Source organism: Thunnus albacares, chromosome 6, assembly GCF_914725855.1.
Source record: "Thunnus albacares chromosome 6, fThuAlb1.1, whole genome shotgun sequence".
Classification (NCBI taxonomy): domain Eukaryota; kingdom Metazoa; phylum Chordata; class Actinopteri; order Scombriformes; family Scombridae; genus Thunnus; species Thunnus albacares.
The window spans coordinates 29,351,051-29,370,634 of NC_058111.1; the positions used below are offsets into that span (position 1 = coordinate 29,351,051).

General features: G+C 40.2%; 1 long non-coding RNA gene across 1 annotated transcript; it reads right to left on the reverse strand.

Moving 5' to 3' along the window:
* Window positions 1–3,483: 3,483 nt before the first annotated feature.
* Window positions 3,484–14,858, reverse strand: LOC122983446. The gene is made up of 3 exons (XR_006403705.1): window positions 14,480–14,858; window positions 13,103–13,302; window positions 3,484–4,186 (listed from the first exon to the last, which is right to left on the reverse strand). It is a non-coding gene; the product is annotated as an uncharacterized LOC122983446 (long non-coding RNA).
* Between the last annotated feature and the right edge of the window lie 4,726 nt (window positions 14,859–19,584).

Consider the following 19,584-nt stretch of genomic DNA (forward strand, 5'->3'; position numbering starts at 1 on the left):
CTACCACCAGATTCCCATAGAGTACAATACAGTTTAGCCAAAACCTCAGTGAGCTTAAAGCTTAGAAGGCCTGAGTAGAAACCCTATAGAGGATTACAGTCCAGCCCTGAGGACCCTTATTTTAGAATAGAGGCCAGGAATGTTCTACATCACTAACACCCCTCTAATCCTACACTATACCGATCTACAGTATGTGTGTATGTGTGTGTGTGTGTGTGTGTGTGTGTGTGAGGAGGAGAAAGAGGGCACAGTCGGTGGCTTGAGAATCTGTGGGCTTGTGTATGCATCAACAGTCAGGTGGAGGTCAACAGGGTCTGTTAACAGATGGATTGACGCAGGGATCAAAGGGTCACTCTGTGCATATGTGTCTGAGGGAGTGTGTGCATGGAGGAGGGGATATGTGTGTTTGGGGTGTCCACTGGCCTTTAACAAATGTTTTGCAAGTGATTTCTGGGTGAAGGTTAGAAAAATATGGGGAATAATGGATCTGTTCCAGCAGCTTCACAGCGCTTTGATGAAGAGAATTTGCCGTTAAGAAACACTCAAAATGCGATTTGCTTCCAAGCTATTGCAGTGAATTAGATTTTAAACCCAGTTTAAACACTCAGCATATGAGTTTATCCAATTTCCCCATGCAGATTGTTGATGTTTCACGGTGACGCTAGGAGACAGTATGTGAGTCATCTTTTTCATTACCAAAGATACAATATGTGTGGCATTCACATCTGCTGGCATTGATTTGTGTTCGAGGATATGCCTTTTGTGAAAGGTTAAATCCACGGCTGTCTAATGATGCTTTCATGCTGTCTGTCTCTTCATCTCCCTCAGTGTCTCTGCCTTTATTCTTGTCTCCCCTAATAAAGAGAATGGGGCAATATGCATCAGACATCAAACGACATCAAAGCCCACATACTGTTTAGCTCCGGTGCTTCCTCTCCTTCATGCTCTCTCTCTCTCCTTTTTAGTGTTTTCTGCACACACATTACCTGTCTGCAGACACTGTTTGATGTGGAGCATCAGCAAACACTGTATGTGTTTGTGTCTATACACTAAGGCATTGTCCCTGTCTAATAGGCAAATCAATTCACAAGTCACCATTGCAAATGCATTTTCCACACTTGCATTGCACATACAGTATATTATAATATCATAATATATATATTATAATATGTCTTTTTAATGTTACAATGATGAGAATGTTGTAGAGGTATTTCAGAGAGCAACAAGCTCTACTTGGCCAGCTGACCACGATATATTTTAGGGGGATTTTTATGCTAGGTCTTTGCTATCTGCCACCATCAGGGTTACCACCAAACAGTCACAGAGACTTTTCCCTGTGTATCAGTCCACCTGTAGGCAAGCTAAACCAAATTTAAAAGATAAAGGTGGTTCATGTTGTTTGATCTTGCATTAGACTGGTCAGCCAGCTTCAAACATGTGTGTCTGGCAAGCAGGGTTATAAATGTATCACCTGTGATGTATCCATTTTTCTACCCTCTGCCAGATTTGCCCTGGGATATTCTGAATTTGTAACATGGCGCACAGAGATAGACTTATTATATTGTGCTTAAATGGTGTCAATCAACCAAATAATTGAAAAATGCCTTCAGGTGCCATTTGGAAATACCAGAAACACCCACAAACAAGACTAACATGGTGAGAGCTAGGATTTTCTACAACATATTCTAAAAAAGACAGCATCTCTATTACGCTGTTAGAAAAAGGCAGAGTATCTAGGGTCACTTTTAAAGTCCTAATTCACTACTGATACCAAGCTGCATCCCAGCTCCCAAATGCAAGCAGCTCTGTGAGGCTGAACTCAAGGGATCACCAAAGTCATTAGGATTCATCCTCTGGGAACCATGAATGTGTGTACGAAAATTTTAGCCAAACCATGGAATAGATGTTGAGATGTATTTCACATGGTGAGGTAACTTTGACCTGCTGATGGGACTGGAAAACTATCAATATATCGATATCACTAAAATCATTAGCATTCATATTGGAACTATGAATGTGTGCACCAAATTTGATAGCAATTCATCCAGTGGTTGTTGAAGTATTTCATTCTGGACCAAAGTGGTGGACTGACCAACAACCAACAGACAGACCAACATTGCCATCCTTGGAACCACGTTGTTAGCTTAGGAAAAAAAAGAGAGCTTGAGAGAGGAGTTCAAATCCTGATACATTCTCACCTCCACACAACTGGCAAAAAACTGAGTGAGGCAAGTATGCTTGTCAGATTGTTGGTTTTGGAATGGTACAAAATGTGTCTGATATCAAAAAGCTGTGGGAGGAGGGGGTTTCAGATGTTCGACAATCTGAAAAGCATTTTAGTTGTAGCATACTGATGCATCTGCTCTGAATATTAGGTGTTGGTGTGTGGTGGGGTAAGGACATTTGGTAAGTTTGGGTATCCCTGTGCATTTTCACAAAAGCAGATGAATGGCATTTATCTGGTAATTGCATTTATATAGTGCTTTTATCCAAAATGCTTTACAGTCTGCCTCACATTCACATACACACACTTACACACCGATGCCAGCGAGCTACCATGCAAGACACTGGCCTGTCAGTTGGGAGCATTTGGAGTTCAGTATCTGGCCCAAGGACGCTTCCACATGTAGTCAGGAGGCGGCCAGGATCAAAGGAAATTTAATTGCTTCAAAGATTATGTTCACTGGCAACGTTTTCCCATCCACACTGTGTTATGTTCTTGCTCAGAGGTTGGAGGTAGGGTGTTGCGGTGGAGTCACTGTTGAGTTTTATAATATTTAACTAAGATGACAAACTTTCCCTAACCTTGAAGTTATTTTAGTTGCCTAAAGAGAGCCATACAAATGTTAATCTTTCTGTTGTTGCCATGAAAGAATACTACAAATGAAATAGATTTTCAGTTCAATTCAGTTGATACATTTTGTGTAGTTCCATTTCTTTCTTTTTTTCTTGCCAGGTAAACACAAACAGAAATTCACCTAATCCACTTAATACAATGTATCAATGCAGAAGTAGTGGGGTATGCTAGTGCATCATAGAAGACCTGAAAGACGTAGAACTATGGACTGAACACAGCTGTTCAAACCTGTAAATACATGTCTCCCTCCAGAGTCCGGAAAGCTCTTCTCCCACACTCAGAGGAACTAAAACCCTGAGTGTTGGGGGAAGTTTGAACAAAAAAACAAAAAAAGACCATGAAAGATTTGGTCAGCAGAGTGGCCATTAGCCTCCATGAGAAGGTAAAGACAATCATTTGTTTTTGTTGAACACATCACACACACAACGCCATAATTTAAAGCCAATTAGTTGGTGAGAAAGAAGCAGGAGAAAAAGTATTAAGCAGATAAGGATAATGGACTTCTGGCTACGTGTTATCATATAAACAAGCTTTTGTTGCAATTAATCAGAAGTATGTCAGATTATTTGTGATTGTATGTGATTATATGCTAAACTGTAAAGACATACAGTACGTTGTATGATGAATTCGTTTATCTACATTCTATACTGTGTTGTCACCATGATTTATGCTAAAACAACGATATAACTAATATAAACAAGACATAACATTTTCAACAACTTAGGGTCATTTAATCATCTCATACAGTCTATAACACGATAACAATCACAGACTAAACAGAACTGTGGTATGTTTTTGCTGCAGTAAAGATCTCCACACTCGAGGTCACACATTCACTTGGTTCTTTATTCTTTTGCTCAATAAAAGCAGTAATAGTGAGTCTACCTTAACTTTTCTTCCATTTCTCTTAAACATCGGTTAAAGCACTTTTAGTGAGAAAATGACCGGAATCTAATGAATAAATGGACCAGAATCATTTATAACATTATAACATTATGATTAGCTTTACTTATATGCAATTTAGTGTTAAGTAGTCCTATAACAAAAGAGACACCCCTTGCTGCTTTTGTTTTGACTTACTAAGAGGAAGAGAAAGGCCGCTCTGCATGGAGGTCTTTCCATGAGAACTGTCCACCATTAACAATGATCTGCTCCACGGTGACATCCGCTACCACAGGGTTTGTGTCAGCAACAGTCTTCACTGAAGTAGATATTTTGCTGCAGAGACCAGAGGCCCAGCTTAAGTCTCTGCCATCATGCCCAGTGAGAGGAAGAACAGACTCGCTGGGCGCAGCAAGATTCACCTCCCTAAACTTGATTTAGGAGAGGCTGCAAAGGAGAAAAATATGGAAGAGCAGACGAAGAAATGTGAAAATGAAAGAGACACTAAGAAAATGCAAAAATTAACAATGTTGCACAAGAGAAAATGTGAACACAGATGCCACCAGAGGTGGAGCCTGAGCAGTATGGCAAAAGGAAATCCAGGGTAAAAAACTTGAAGACCTTAGGGATATCACAGTTCTGGTAGGTGAGGCAGTAGAAGAACCCAGGCTGCAGGAAAAAGATGAGAGCACTCAGAGAAGGACTGAACCAGAGCAAACAGGTGAATATCTGAAGGAACTCGACAGTCTACACCAAACATGGCAAAAGGCAATCCAGAGTGAAAAAGGCTTCAAAGACAACGCATGTCTTGCCAATGACATAACAGAGGAAGCCCAGATGCCGATACAAGACGAGCATTCGTCAGAGAATTCTGAATTGACTCAATAAAGTAGTTCATGATCACTACTCAAAGTAGATCATCAAAAAATACATCAGAGAGATGGAGGAAGGAGATCAGTTTTACAAGAACACACACTATACAGTCTTCATCACTTTATTTCTTCAATTCCTTTTCAAAATGATTCAACTATGATGTAACCTTGTGATACACTGATACTGTGTTGTTCTAACTTCTTGTCTGGCCTATTTACTTGTGAAGATACCTTTTACTTTTGTCACTTAATGACCAGAGCTGAGAGAGAGCAGCAAAAGAGGGAGGATCTGCTCTGCCGTGACCACTACAGGTCTTTAAGACACTGACACTTTTTGGGAAGAGAGGAGATAGAAAAAAGAGGCACTGTGAGTAAAAGAAATGGAGCAACATGAAAAACAGCTGCTGAACACAACATGAGTGTTCCTGACTCTTCTCCAGGCCAGCCCTAGAAGAAAATGAGCATATGGGAGAAGAGATACTTAGGATGAGTCAGTATAATACGAGTGTATGTGTATCTATTTGATACATGTCTGGATACATAGACCTAGATACTCAAAATGTTTATAAAGATTGTGTGTAAAATGTTTTCATGACCAATATATAAATTATCTTAAAAAAAAACCTCTGCTTTTCAGAATGAAAGAATTCTTCTACTTAAAGCAGGTGCCTCTAACAATGCTGTCCCCACCTGCCTGGTCCTGCGGAAAACTGGAATTACATGCATCATATCTCGACTTGAAACTGTATGAACCTTAATCCTACAGAGACCCCAGACCCCAGAGGTATACTTGTGGTCATATCTGACAGGTGCTTTATTCTATCATTCCAGATGTTCATGACTTTGTTAATCAATTTGTTCCACATGACTTCATACCATTGTTTCCTGTTTCTGTTATAATTAGTGCTTATTTAAGAAATACCAATGTATTGATGTCCTGGGAGCAGCACCCAGTTCTGCCTATGCAGTATTAGTACATGGAAGTATTTACTTCCAGAGTTCATTTTTGCAATGGGTCCTAATTTTAAGTATCACACACTACCGGGGGGGTTAGGAGCAGTCCTTCAGTCATTTTAAAGGCTTTGTGGAAAGATTGTACCTGGTATAAAAGCTGCAATTTGCATTAAAGAAAAGTATATATTTTTGTTGTACACAATATGCAAATTAACTGTAACTTTCCTAATTTTTTTTTTTTTTCAGATGACATTAATAACTAATAATGTTTTGAGAAGACATAAGTGAACATTTTGCTATGATGGTTGTTTTTTACAGTAGTTTATTATTGGGGTCAACAGGGACCCCCGTCGGTAGTCCTTGTATGTTAAATATTTTGGGAGGATGAGGGTTAAATATTCCTGTGTTGTCTCCACTGTATTACTCTATCCTCTCCTAGCATCTGCTGCCTCTTCCCGCTATGTGAGTACTGTTTTTAAGTTTGGCCTCTTGATTTTTAAGTTTTTGTTAGTTTTATCCAAGGGAGGGTGTAAAGATAGAGGGTTTTGTATATTGTATTTTGCATTAAGATTCATCCTCTTGGGACCATGACTGTACAATATCTGTACTAAAAGCAGGGTCTGACCTTCTCTCGCAAGCTCTTTTTTCATTCTTAACACAACTATTTTTTCACTGCTCATATGTACAAACTAATACAGGACTATGAATGCTTTCCAGGAGAGACTCCTGAAAGTGTGTGCCATTATCTCTATATTTAAACAATTAATTACATCTTCCCCCTTTCTATGACGGTTGGCTTTTCACCCTGCTTTTGAGTTTGGGTGTTTGGAACAACAATAAACACTTTGACAATGGAACTGTTTAATCAAAACTACAAAGTTGACCAAAAAGTTTTACCAATTTTTACCATGACCAAAAAGTTTTACCAATACCTTTCTGTCATGGAGGCTATGGACAGGGGTTAGTCCAAGGTCAGTCAGTGGATAGAGATGTATTGATATGGATGTCCTAGGCCGACTGATGAGTGATTTTTGAGGTGTGCGTGGGATCAAAGAGTGTCAAGGGTGTTCTCAGGAGTTCAGCATTGACAAAGACGGTGTGTGCGTGTGACTGTGATGAAGTGAGGTGTCCTGTCCTCCTCCAAGGACCTGTAACTCAGGGTTTTCATCAATCACTCCCTCCCCTTCCTCCCTTTGCTGTCCTCTCACTCCTTTAATTCTCTCTCACCATGCTTCTGCCACATTCCTCAATCAAACTAGCTGTCTGTTGTTTTTTGTACTTGTCTCTTCTCCCTCTATGCCCTCTAACGCTGTATCCTTATAAACTTTTTCATGTTTCTGACTGTCCTCCCTTGTCCTCGTCTTTCTTTTATCTTTGCCTCTGCATTTATATTTTTTCTCTCTTTATCTTTCCCTCCCTGTCTCTGCCATCACACTTGTCCTCATCACCCTATATACTTTAGCTCTAGGTGAGTCCCATTGTGCAGTTTAAACACTGTACACTGCCAAGGCATCTCCCCGTAGCTGTGATTTATGAGTGCTGTTACAGCAGGTATGTTTGCCTAACAGTCACCTATCAAGGAAAAATCCCTCATCCCAGCTCTTCATTTCCTTATGGACTTTTTACAGACCCCAACTGTCAACTCCAATGACCCCCTTTTACAGTCCAAATAACAGCTTGTAATACACCACTCACACTATTCATCCACTTGTGTTCCAAGCAACTCACAAATTCATTTATGTGACTGATTTGGGACACAAAACTTTGGGGTTTTTTTTGTGTGTTGCCCTGTTTGGAAAATTCCTGTCAACCTTGTTGTAAAGTTCTTGTTTTGTTCACCAGGGTGCTGATATTGCCCTCATATGCACATACGTATGCTGTGTGATTTATGAGTAATAGGTAGACACAGGCGCCTGTTTTCTTATATACAGCTGAGAGGATGGCTGCCTGTTGTTTGTTATAGCTCCATGAAGCTTACATAGGGGGGCATTCAAACATAAATTCTGGCTTGTGTGTGTATGTGTATGCGAATAGATGCCATATCATCAGTCCTCCCTAGTATGTTCTTATTCATATTTGCATCTCTACCTCCGTTTGAACTGTTCACAAACACATATTCCGCCCATTACACTTAGCGAAAAACATATTGGTTTTCCCAAAAGCCTCAGCATGAGCTAACTACTGAGCATTAGTAAGGAAAGTTGTCCTGCTGAGTTCCCTTGCAAGCCTGGAACAAAATGCCGGCAGGGGGGGTTGAAAGAACCTCAGTGTAACGTTAGAACCGGCGAACAGGCTAGAACTGTTTTTCATTTGCATCCCTGTGTGAAGTACGAGGAGAGAGGGTGGACAGGAAAGGGAAGGATAAGGATGAGGAGTTGTTTTGAAGGATGTTGTTTGGAGGGAAAGAGATGTAAGGATATAGAGTTATCCTCCAGAGGGATGTTTGCTAGCTTTGAGGTATCCTTGGCTCTTGAAGAGCTGACAGACATGTGCTTCATAGCACATTTAGCAGTATGTTGATATAAGTCCAATCGCATGCACAGACTTCCAAACAGGTGGGGAGAGAAGGTGTTGTTTTTCAAAAAATGTAAGATTTGTTTGGATATAAGGTTTCAAACTGTCTTGCTATTTGCATTTGCAAATGTATGTTATGTCTAGGTGCATTCTGTCGGTGAATCCTTAGCATGTGTACTGAAATGTGCAGGCTGTGTTCACACTGCAGGCCTTCATGTTCATTTCCACATGCTTCTTGTATCAGATTCTGATAACTGTTTATATCTATTTAGTTGTAACTTGTATCCCATTTCAGGACAAACTGACAGCAGTATGGAAAAGACATGCTTTAGCAACAATAACAAACGATATCACATCTGTTCTTACACATTTACATCTCCTGCACATTTCCAACATATTTCACTTGTGGTACAAGTATTTAAAATTCAACTAATCTACTTGGCATTCTTCCATTCTTCCAGGAAAAAAAACCAAGCTGCAGCCATGCTAGCAGCTTTGTGAGGCTTTCATCTCACCATTTTAGTTTTGAATGTTAGCATGCTAACATTTGCTAATTAGCACTAAACACAAAGCATTGCTGAGGCTGATGACAATGTCATTAGTTTTGCATCTATTTAGTCATGAATGCAAATATAATTAATTGGATAAATAACAATTTTCACCTAATTATGGTCCTAGAGGAAAAGTCAGGGAATCACCAAAGTTTTTACAATTCATCCTGAGGTGTGATGACAGTCTATCTCATAGTTACCAGGGAATTTCATTCAAAACCACAAATATGAACCTTATGTTAGCATTAGATGAAAAGTCAGGGGATCACTTCAAGTCATTAGGATACATCATATAGGTACCATAAATGTCTGTACAGCATTTCATGGCAATCCATTTAATAGTTGTTGAGTAATTTCAGTCTAGAACAAAGTGGTGAACTGACAGACCGACCAACTGACATTGCCAACCCTAAAGCCACATTGCTAGCATTAAATACTAAGTCCAATAACTTGTTTGCTGTTAACACAGATTCTTAAACATCAGCTCTGTGTCACATCTGAATTTGGCTAGATATGCACCATGACCAGTGTGTGTTCGTGGGTGGGGTGTGTTTATATGTGTACATGCATGAGTACACTGGGGTGTGGGTGAGCATTCGTGACCCCTTGTGTGTGGTCAGTATCTATGGGACTTATATCATGGTTGAAATCTTTCCCTTCCACCTTGCAGTGTCACCTGATATGCTCTTGTCCCTGCCCACTTGCCCTGAGGCTTCAAGTGTATGGGGCCATTTATTACCTGCCAATCACTGTGTCAATAGCTGTCAATCACATCACCCCGCCCCTTGACTATCTCTACCTTTCCTCTCCTTTCTTTGCCTTTTGACAGGCCCCCTTTTGTTTCAGCTTTTATGTTCTCTGATTACTGTTGTTTTTCAATTTCATGGCCATTTCTTCCCCATAATCAATTTGCACAACATGCCCATTACTTATTACTGTTTGCCTCAGTTGCAATTGTCTTGGAATTCAATAATCATTTTCGTTCTTTTCTGCTTGGTAATTGAGGCAGTGGAGTGTGTGAGTGTGTTTCTCCTCACAGTCTAGTCAACTCTATCTGCATGTCTCAAATTCTTCCTTCGCATTGTGTATGTGTGTGTGTGTGTGTATGTATTGTGTGACCACAGTGGTAAAAATGCACAGGAAGAGCATGGTAGCTCTCCAGCATTTTAATTAAAAGCCAGAACTCCCAAATGTTGTGAAAATAACACACACAGGCAGGGTGCCATGCCACTGGTCCGATGGCCAATTATTCCGAAACCCCAATAATTCAAAAAACTTCCCATTGGATCGAAAGCCCATTAGTCCTACGGCCCGTTATCCCGAAAACAAAAGCCCACAGCTCCGAACGCCCTTTGCTCTGAAAATACACACTCTCCCTGGAGTTTTTTGCCCTTAAAGTGGATATGAAGCCATCAATCAAGTTAACATGATTTACTTAATAGATTTCCACTCTAATCAACAATTATATGATAAACATGACGAATGTAAACATATAAAAGACAAAAGAAGCCCTGTTATATCTTTCATGGCAAGGGCGCCACCACCTTGCCGTACCATAACCTGTAAGGTCACAGGGTTGGTTGGTTTGGCTGAGTTCGACAGATACAACAGTAGGGACAGTGAAAAATAGAGATAGTGAGAAGTGAAAGATGGAGACTGATGAGCCACAGGACTGAAGACAAAAGGGAGGCCACTACTGTATTGCTCTTGATTTTTACAGGGTTAAAGTCAAGGACAAAACAGTTTGATAAACTGCTGCTGAAACGGAGAACAGTACTGCTGCGCTGGCTAGTGGCACTGAAGAGAGAGAGCCCTCTGATGGGCACTGACTCCAGGGTTTGCAGTGAACATTTTTTGGAGGAGCTGTTCACTGATGTTAATATGCTATCATACACTGAACATTAGTGCAAGTCAGGTGGATATTGCTAATGTAGTAAGGTGCATGATTGTCCATGGATGTTAGAATTAACTATACATTGATACTTTTAATAGTCACATAATACAACTCTATCATTCACCAGAGGAAAAAAAAGGCATTAGTGAGAAAAGAACAGACGTCGGGTCAGTGAGGAAAAAACTAGTGACATCTGCAGATATGATTCTGGCTGCTACATTCTGTACCCTGGCTTCTACAAGAAATGTGATATTAACATCATAATTTTGTTAATTTTGTTCGATGTTCCTCAGAAGCACAACAAACATCCCCAGTGTTTACACATATTAAGTGACTAACTGATGAAATCATTCACTCAAGGTTCCTATACATTTTCAAAAATGAAATTCCATGATTAATCAGAATTAATTTTGAGAAAAAAAAGGTTTGAATTCAGAGTTCTGTGGATTTCCATTACTGTAGGAACCCTGCAGCCATTTTTTTGATTTAACATACTATTATTATTGTTGGGATCATTTGGATTTTTAGATTCTGTTTAGAGATTCTAATCCAGCCTCTATCCTCTCTTTACTGTTCAAATCACCTATATATGTATGTGATATATTTAGTTCAGTCTCTCAATCTCACCTGGAATAGGTCTTCCTTGGAGACAGTATTGATGAGTGTGAATTTTCCCCTAATTTAATCACTTACAATATTTGCGCATGTCTGAGCTCAGTTCAGTGTCAGAGAAGCTCTTTTCATTAAACCACTATGCTTAAAAATATGATAGTAAACTTTCAAATGTGTATTAGGGAGGGAAAAACAGCCCTGATGGAGTTGACAACACAGGCTGGAATCAGGATCCAGTTTTTCTTCCTCAAATGCCCCCTGGCCCAAAGGGTGAACTGCCTGTATGCAGTCAACCTAAAGAGACTGATGAAAAAGACATTTATTGGTTAGATTTATTACAACCACATGTATTCCTACATTTCCTCTCCGGAACTGTTTGCTGTTCATGCAGTCTCAAATGATTAAATTCATAAACTAGTTGTTTGTCTCTGGTAGTACATTACTCGTTTAATGTATTGTATTATTCTATATCTCCTGTAAATTCTAAAAGTGTGAATCATTTCTGTCAGATTCCAGAATACGCCTGTGTATCAGGGCCGTGCAGAGACCTTTAGAGGGGCAGGTGCTCAAAGTTAAAAAGGGGCAGATGGAAGATTTTTAAACACCATACAACAACATAATTTACAGCATAAACTGTTGAATTATAGCAACCCATATTCAAACAGAATGTAACATGGAATCTTACAACAAACCACATCATACTATATCATTGTCCCCCACCCAATGAAATGGGGGACTATAATTCGCTTTCTATTGTGTGGTTGTGTGTGTATGTGCTCTGTTGGCACCTATTAAACATCACACAGCCAAAGGCAACATTCTCTGCAGGCTGGATGAGGCAAACTGAGAGCTGAGAACCATAATGGCCACAGTATAGACCATAAACCGTGAGGACCGAGATTTTGTTATTGTAAGGATAAATGAATGGCAGGATTAGCCCAAGGCTTCAAGTATTTTTGTCTGAAGATGTCAGTTTATAATGTTTGACTGAATGGCATATAAAACAATTTGCTTTCAAAAACAAAAACCCCATGAGTGGTGAAACGGCTGCTCCTTTAAAGACATTTAACAAAAGATTATGCTTTTGATATGGTGACAATCTCTGAACCAGAGCATAACATGTAGCTCTTCAAATCCCATAATAACAAAGACATTTCAAAAACTACGAGGCATACAAAGACTGGGATGGAAATGGAGAATGTTTAAAGACTATAAAATATGGCTAAAAATAATGGAGAGGCAGAGTTCAAAAGTAGTGCAAGAGACAAGTTAGGCGCAAGCAGTACATGCCTGCCATATCATAATTTATTTTAATTTAGATCTTTTTTTTCTGCAAAAGAATGAAAACATTCTGAGATCTATACTTAACAGCTCCAAGCAACACAGTGGAAAAATATTTTTAAAACCTTGGACACCATTTGCTGAATTTCACAACATGTTTTGCCTGAAATACCTCATTGGATGTTGGATTTTGTCACTGAATAAAGACTCAGCTTTGTAGGATTCTTTAATATACATTTTCCCCAATCAAAATGAGAACAAAATGAATTGTGATTATTTGCCACTGGATTTTTTTCTGATATATGCAGTATTTTTCTGCTACTTCTACTTCTACTTCTAGTCAGCATATCTTCAAGGTTTAAAACAATAAGAAACATCCACTGGAATGGGGAATGGGAAAAATATTCTCCAAAGTATTTAAATATTTACAGAGATTTAGTTTTAGTTTTTTTTTGTTTCAGGTTTTTTTTTTCCAGCGTCTCACCTACAAACATCATGTCATGTGTGTGTTGTGTGTTAGTATCTGTATTAAAAGATCTGTAAATCCTTTTATAGAAGGTTTCAGTGTTGTGCTTTGACTTTTGTTAGTGGAGATGCCCTTTAGTTTACATTTGGATCATAGATTGTGCTTTTACAAATGTTTAAAGAACAGTAAATCATCTAGATACAGGTATGAGTTTCTTACCAGTTTTCCTGCTTTGAATATTTTCATGTCCATCACCTGACACCTGGGCTGCTTCTGTGTGTTTCTCTTTCCACCTTAAACTTTTTCTCTCAATCTTGAATCAGTTCCATCTTACTTTCTCCCTGTTTTCCATTCAACAGCATTACATCCTGCAGTTCTTCCTCACTTCTGTCTCCTGTCTCCTGATTCCTTCACTCACTCTGGAAATGTAAAAAAAAAACCTTCCTTTTAAAAATCTGACAGAGCACGAAACAGAACTTTAACTTGTATGGTGTTAATTACAGTAATTGTGGACAAACGACACAGTGGGAATGCATCAGCAGTCAAGCTATCCAAACTATCAAGCTACATTAACATTACTGTCATATAAAGCAGCAGCACTAGATAAACTGGATGGTTAAAACAACATAATTGTCAATTTAACAAACTTTGGCTTCATGGAAGTGTTTTTGCTAGCCACTTACTTTGTTGTCTTTCATCTAACAGATTATTATTTGATGGCACATGTCAGTTAATGTCATATATCATCCTCTGAACACTGATTCATTCATCTGTCCCATGAAAATTTCTCCAATCTGCCTGTTAGTTTCAGTGCAGAGGGTTTGTTTGTTTTAAACATCCATGTAGCAGGAGTGGGTGGTGATTTGCTGGTCGCTCCTTGTTAACAGTAACAGCTGTCTCCACGTCTCATACAAGGATACAGTGTTCAAACGGAAAACAAAACAAGCACTCCTAGAAACTGTGATGGACAGTCTGTGTAAAGCTAAACATAAAATACGCCTTGAGAAAAGGGTACTTTGGACATCAAGGGGCAAAGGGACAGGTGCTCGGGCACCCTCAGCCCCTCCTGACGTGCCAGCTGTGTATTGATGATCTCACTCAGAAGTTATTGAGGATGACCCTGGCTGAATGTCTGAATATCTAACATCAAAGTGTCTACACCAGGGTGTTTTGACCGCAGTATCCCAAACGTTGGCTTCATAATGTGATGTGCAACGCCTCATGTGGCGTCATATCAGACCTCTCAGATATGTTTTGCATTACACTGACTCTTTCACCAGAAGCATGTAACCTAGTTGGCTATGTGAACCAGCAAACAACCATCATTGGGTACTGTCATTGTCAGCTAACAGCTGTTAGCATCAACTAGCTAACGCTAGGCTGTAGCTAGTAATTAGTACCGATGGAGCGATATAAACAAAAATGTGTTGGTCAGAAAACAACTATATGTAAACAAAATGCACATGAAAACACTGTTCACACTGTATTCCATCATATTCCTGTCTCTGGCCAACACCAGTAGTGTGTATTTGTTTTATTTACTGCATAAGGTTAATGTTATTTCATCCTTCATCGGTTATAGCCAGCTTGACTTACCTGCTATTGACAGGACGCTCCAGTGTTTCAGCTTGGACATTTTTCAGTGAAGCATTGCCACCTCCAACACATCCACCTCCTGGCATAGTATGCTAAATGTGCGCACCATGGTGATGCAGGAGTGACTAGCCTCTTGACAGCAGGTGGACTGACATGGAGGGCATCGCTTTACAACAGCCACACACTGACACCGGGTAACGTTGCCAACCTGCTCTTCACCCCAAACCACCGGCTCCACAACTTCTTCCACCTGTACGATTGCCCAGTTCCCATGATGTATCAACTTGAATGCATACGCAATGGGACTTATCACAGGCTCAACAAGTCTTTCAAGTTAATTCTCCTCCGTTTCAACCCTGTTCAGAAATGCTTCACTGTCTTGAATTGCCAACAGAACTAACCAAACCTGCTACACATAGGCGATGACATCACTCCAAAATGGTGGCTCGCTAGCTAGATAGCTAGGTGGATATTATGAAAATAAATTTGTCATATCTGTGGTTTTGACAACTTTTTAAAATCAGATTTTAGGCAAGGTGGTATATATGTATGGGCTCTACCAGTGCCAAAACGTTTCATGTCCCCTTTATTATGTTAGGGAGGCTATTTTGATGTGCAAGTGATAATTTTTACCCAAACCATGATCTTTCCCTAACCCTAACCAAGTGGTTTTTGTGCCTAAACCTAACCAGACCTTACACCACAGTGTTGTCACATAATTATTTTTTAACAAGCACATCAAAATATACCAAGATATTAAAGTCAAAAAATGACAGAGAAGTAGCCCAACCATAAATAATGGCAGTGCGTCATTATTGGTTATCAGACACTGAAAATGTTTATTATCTGGCAAAACAGACTTTTTATATATTACTGAAGTCTTCTGCTAAATTCAGCTTCATGTGGATTAGCAGTTATAAAAATGTGTAAACTGCATCATTAAGACAGATGAGCATTATCTGGGAAACATCACGTTTTAAAAATTGCTTGGACATGCTGACTGGCATCATTTCAGAATGTCAAACAGTAACATTACATATCTTACTTTAGTTTATCTAACTTAGCTCACAGAAGACCTGTTAGTCTTTTGTTAGGAGTCACACAAAGTCATATGTTATAATTTAGGAGTAGGCTATCTGTGTAGCGGGGAGCCTAGATCCATTAAATTAAGCAATATGTTAACGGAGTCTTAAAATTAGTAACACCGGCAGTTACTGAACTCCAACAACCCCAATGTGTAATTTCGTAGCAACAGGCCTTCGGAGCGATGGGCGTTTGTTTTCAGGATAAGGGGCCATTGGACTAATGGGCTTTTGGTCCAATGAGACATTTTTTGAACTATTGAGGTTTCGGGAATAATGGGCTTTCGGATCAATGGGCAGTTCCCACAGGCAGCCCCTGTATTTACAATCCGATGAATTACATTTTCATACTGAAAAAACAACACTAATAAATCATACTTTTCACATTTAATGCAAGATCCGGTGACAAAATATGACAAATTTTTATGCTGGGTTTTCATTTCCTAATGGTTTCGGCCTTACCTCTCGCATTCATTCTTTTTTTTCCCTTTCTTGTCAGCTTCCATCACTGTCCTCATCTATCCTGTGCTCCTTTCTCCTGCCTGCACCTCCTGAATTTCCTGCCAACCTTACTTCTTCTACCTCTTTTTCTTCTTTCTTTCTTTCTCCTGCACCCCCACACACTCTCCTCATTGGGAATAGGAGGTAATTTAGAGCGATGTAGGTTAATGACAGTGGAGACTTGCATCGGCCACAGTGGCCTGGTGTCTGGAAACACGCCTGGAATCCAGACTAGGACATCTGACATCCTCTTCCTCTTACTGTATACACTGATGAGCTCTGAGCAACTCCAACCTCATAATATCCTTTTTTAAGTGAGATAAACCTGGAGCAAATGCTTCTAAGTGCCCTATTTTCTCAGCAGCTAGGAAATGCTGCGGTTAAAAAAGCTGCATGAAGGCTTTTAAGTTCACATACCTTCTCCTGCTGCCCACCTGATACCAAAACAGAGCATGTCAAGCCCTAAAGCCTAAAATATTCAGACTTTTTCTATAGGTGACTCCAGCCCAAACCCCTCTCAGCAGGCCTGTCGAGACTACCCAGCCCATCTGTTGGTACAGTGTATGAGAAGGCATTAATCAGACAGCTCTTGACCATAACAGACCCCCTCTCAGCCACCTCAAACATCCCTAAGTTCCCACACAGTTGTTTGTCAATGTCCAGCCCGCTCTGCAGAGACGGCACAAAACCCTCCTTTGTCTAATTGGCTCTTTAAGACGCCCCGACGATTAAAAATCTCCCTGGTGGCAGTAGAGGAGGCAATGGCTATAGGATCTCCCGCTGAGCTGTGACAGGCTACTGTTTACCAAAACTCTCCCTCTGTTCTCCCCCCTCCGACATCTTTGTTTTCTTTCCCTGTGATTCTCCTACACAAAGGGAGGCTGCTCGGAGTGAGGGGGAAGCCCTAAGGCTAACAGGCCCAGACAGCAGGACAGAGGGCCATTGATGGCTAGCATATTGACAGAGATGCTGAAAGACACCTCCAATGGACAGAAAGAAACAGAAAGAGATAGATAAAGGAAATGCTGCACAGGCATCAACTCACTAAATCCTGACAGAAGGTGAAGTGCCTGTAGTTACTATTTTGATGCTACCAAAACTTGCAGCACATTTACATACAGACTAATTTTCTGGGAACAAAGTGATCATCAGTTTAGGGAGAACATTAGTGCTAAATTTAGCCTTGCAGAACCAGCCTAAATCTCACAAGCTCAGTTTCCTCTATAAGATATTAGTCTGGAAGAAACAAACATCCACTGTGAATGGATTGAGCCCAGAAGCTGGAAGGCAACCAATCAGCAAAGTATGGGGAGTAGTTTACTGACTATAGATACAGAATAAAGAATTGGGATGCATTCTCACCTCAAATTTATTGAAAGGGCTAGGCCCTATTCAGACCAAAAGTAGCGGTACATTAAAAAATGATGTTGGACTTGTTCCTACAGGCACCTGTGAGAAGATGGAGTTTGAATAATACATCTGTGAGTTTGAAGGCTTATCAGAGGGCAAATGCCATACAGCAGTTTGTAATACGGTGTGGCAGGTTTTCTCCAACTGTGATAATTCAGACAGCAATCGTTTTTTTCCTCCATTTAGACATTTGGAAGGTAAACAGTGGAATACACCTACATACTAAAGGTATTCTACCTGGAATGACAGGTACATTTGCAATACAGTTCTGAATGAAGTTACATTGCATTGTGACAAAGTTGAGCCATGTTCAACTTTTTTGTTAACAACTCAGCCTTTTTTACCAAGTAGTTGTTGCTTCTTGTTGCTTCTGCACCAGTTAACAAGGTGCTGAAGTAACAATGAAGAGCAGACTCTTCCAGTGAGACAGCTAAGTTTTTTCATTTCACTGAGATCCCTGCTGGGCCAACGTATTACTGTCATTGAAATGAATGAAGGCTGAAGCTGCTTCAGTTTCGGGATCCTTGTATTGGACATGTTGGCCAAGTGTCACATTGTCACAGCTTTCTGGGACTCTTGAATAGAACAGAGTGTTATTCATGTTATGAGTAACACCTATGCTTTTCCTACTGTGACAAGTAAAGATGTTTACTGTGAAAAAGCCAATCAGGTGTAGGAGAGGCTTTTGTTAGTGTTACAGTATAAAAGACTTATTTTAAATACAGTATAACAGGCATGAAATAATGCCTGCTCCAAGCAAAATACATCTTGAACTTTGCCAGAGTACAATCAGTAAAGTAAAAATTGTAGGCCACTGCTTAATGCTTCCTGATGTGAACGATCTATGGAAATGTTTCACACAAATATCATCCAATTTTTTGTAGGTTGTAATTTGTAGGTTGTAACTTCGTTGTAATGCTTAAATTTGTGACTCGCTTTGGTTGAGCTGTGACAGGTGCCAACACCAGTAAATGTCCATGTTGAACTGGGTGGTTGGAAGGTTGGAAGGCAGAGGGGTAATTTATAGCAAATATCAAGGCACCATTTCCTGTAGTTTGATGGTTTTCACAAAGTGCATATCTGCTATTTCACTGTTTTTGCCTGAGGCAAATTTGAGACTTATTATCTGTTCAGCGATTAGCAGGCAATCTGCTCATTATCAAGCCAATTATCCTGCACTAATAGCATGCTTAATCAATCTCATTTTATCAATTATTACTGTTTAAGGAGGTGAGTGCCAGATAATGACGCAGTAATTTGAAGTCAGAAAGAGTTGAAGAGATAAGAACTAAGTTGTTTAGACCGTGAAGATGGTGTGTGTTCTGTGATTGAGAGCACGTGTGTGTGTTTATGGGCTGTGTGTTCTCATGGTACTTTGTGCGAATGTGTGTGCACATTTCCGTGAATGTAGAAACCTGTGTGTGTCTGCATGTCTGTGTGAAGTTGAGCGTGTGGAGACGAATGGGAGCCTGTGAAGCGGCAGGAGTGTGTGTGTGAGGTGGTGTGTGTTGGGCTTGTGGCGGCAGCTGCTCTGAGTGCAACATTGTCCTCTGGAGATAAGAGGACGGGGCCGCGGTCACAACAGTAAGACTTATCAAAAGGGACTACGCACCATTACACAGCTATTCTGACAGCCTAAAACCCACCATTACACACTCCACACACACACACACACACACACACACACACACACACACACACACACACACACACACACACAAAGCATATAGACTCTCACACAGCCCATATGGATGCATGCTTCAATAGATTTGCTTTGGAATATACAAAGACAAATTCTGTATGCATACACAACCCATATGGACATAAGCATGAACAGACAGACACATTTGCACATACATGAACACACACTCTCACAAGAACACACTCAGTAATAGCAGACACCCTGTTCTCCTTTCCAAGCCATTTCTACAATAACCCCCTCATGCAAGTAATATTTGTGTTTTCCCAGGAACACACACTCACATGGTTTCCTTGCCATTGCCCATGGATGCCCAGGTGGGATGCCCTGAAGGGGGCACAGAGGACAGGGTATCATTTTCAGAGGGGACTCATTGGCCCGTGTAGCCCTCGCCCCACAGGGCAGGGTATGTG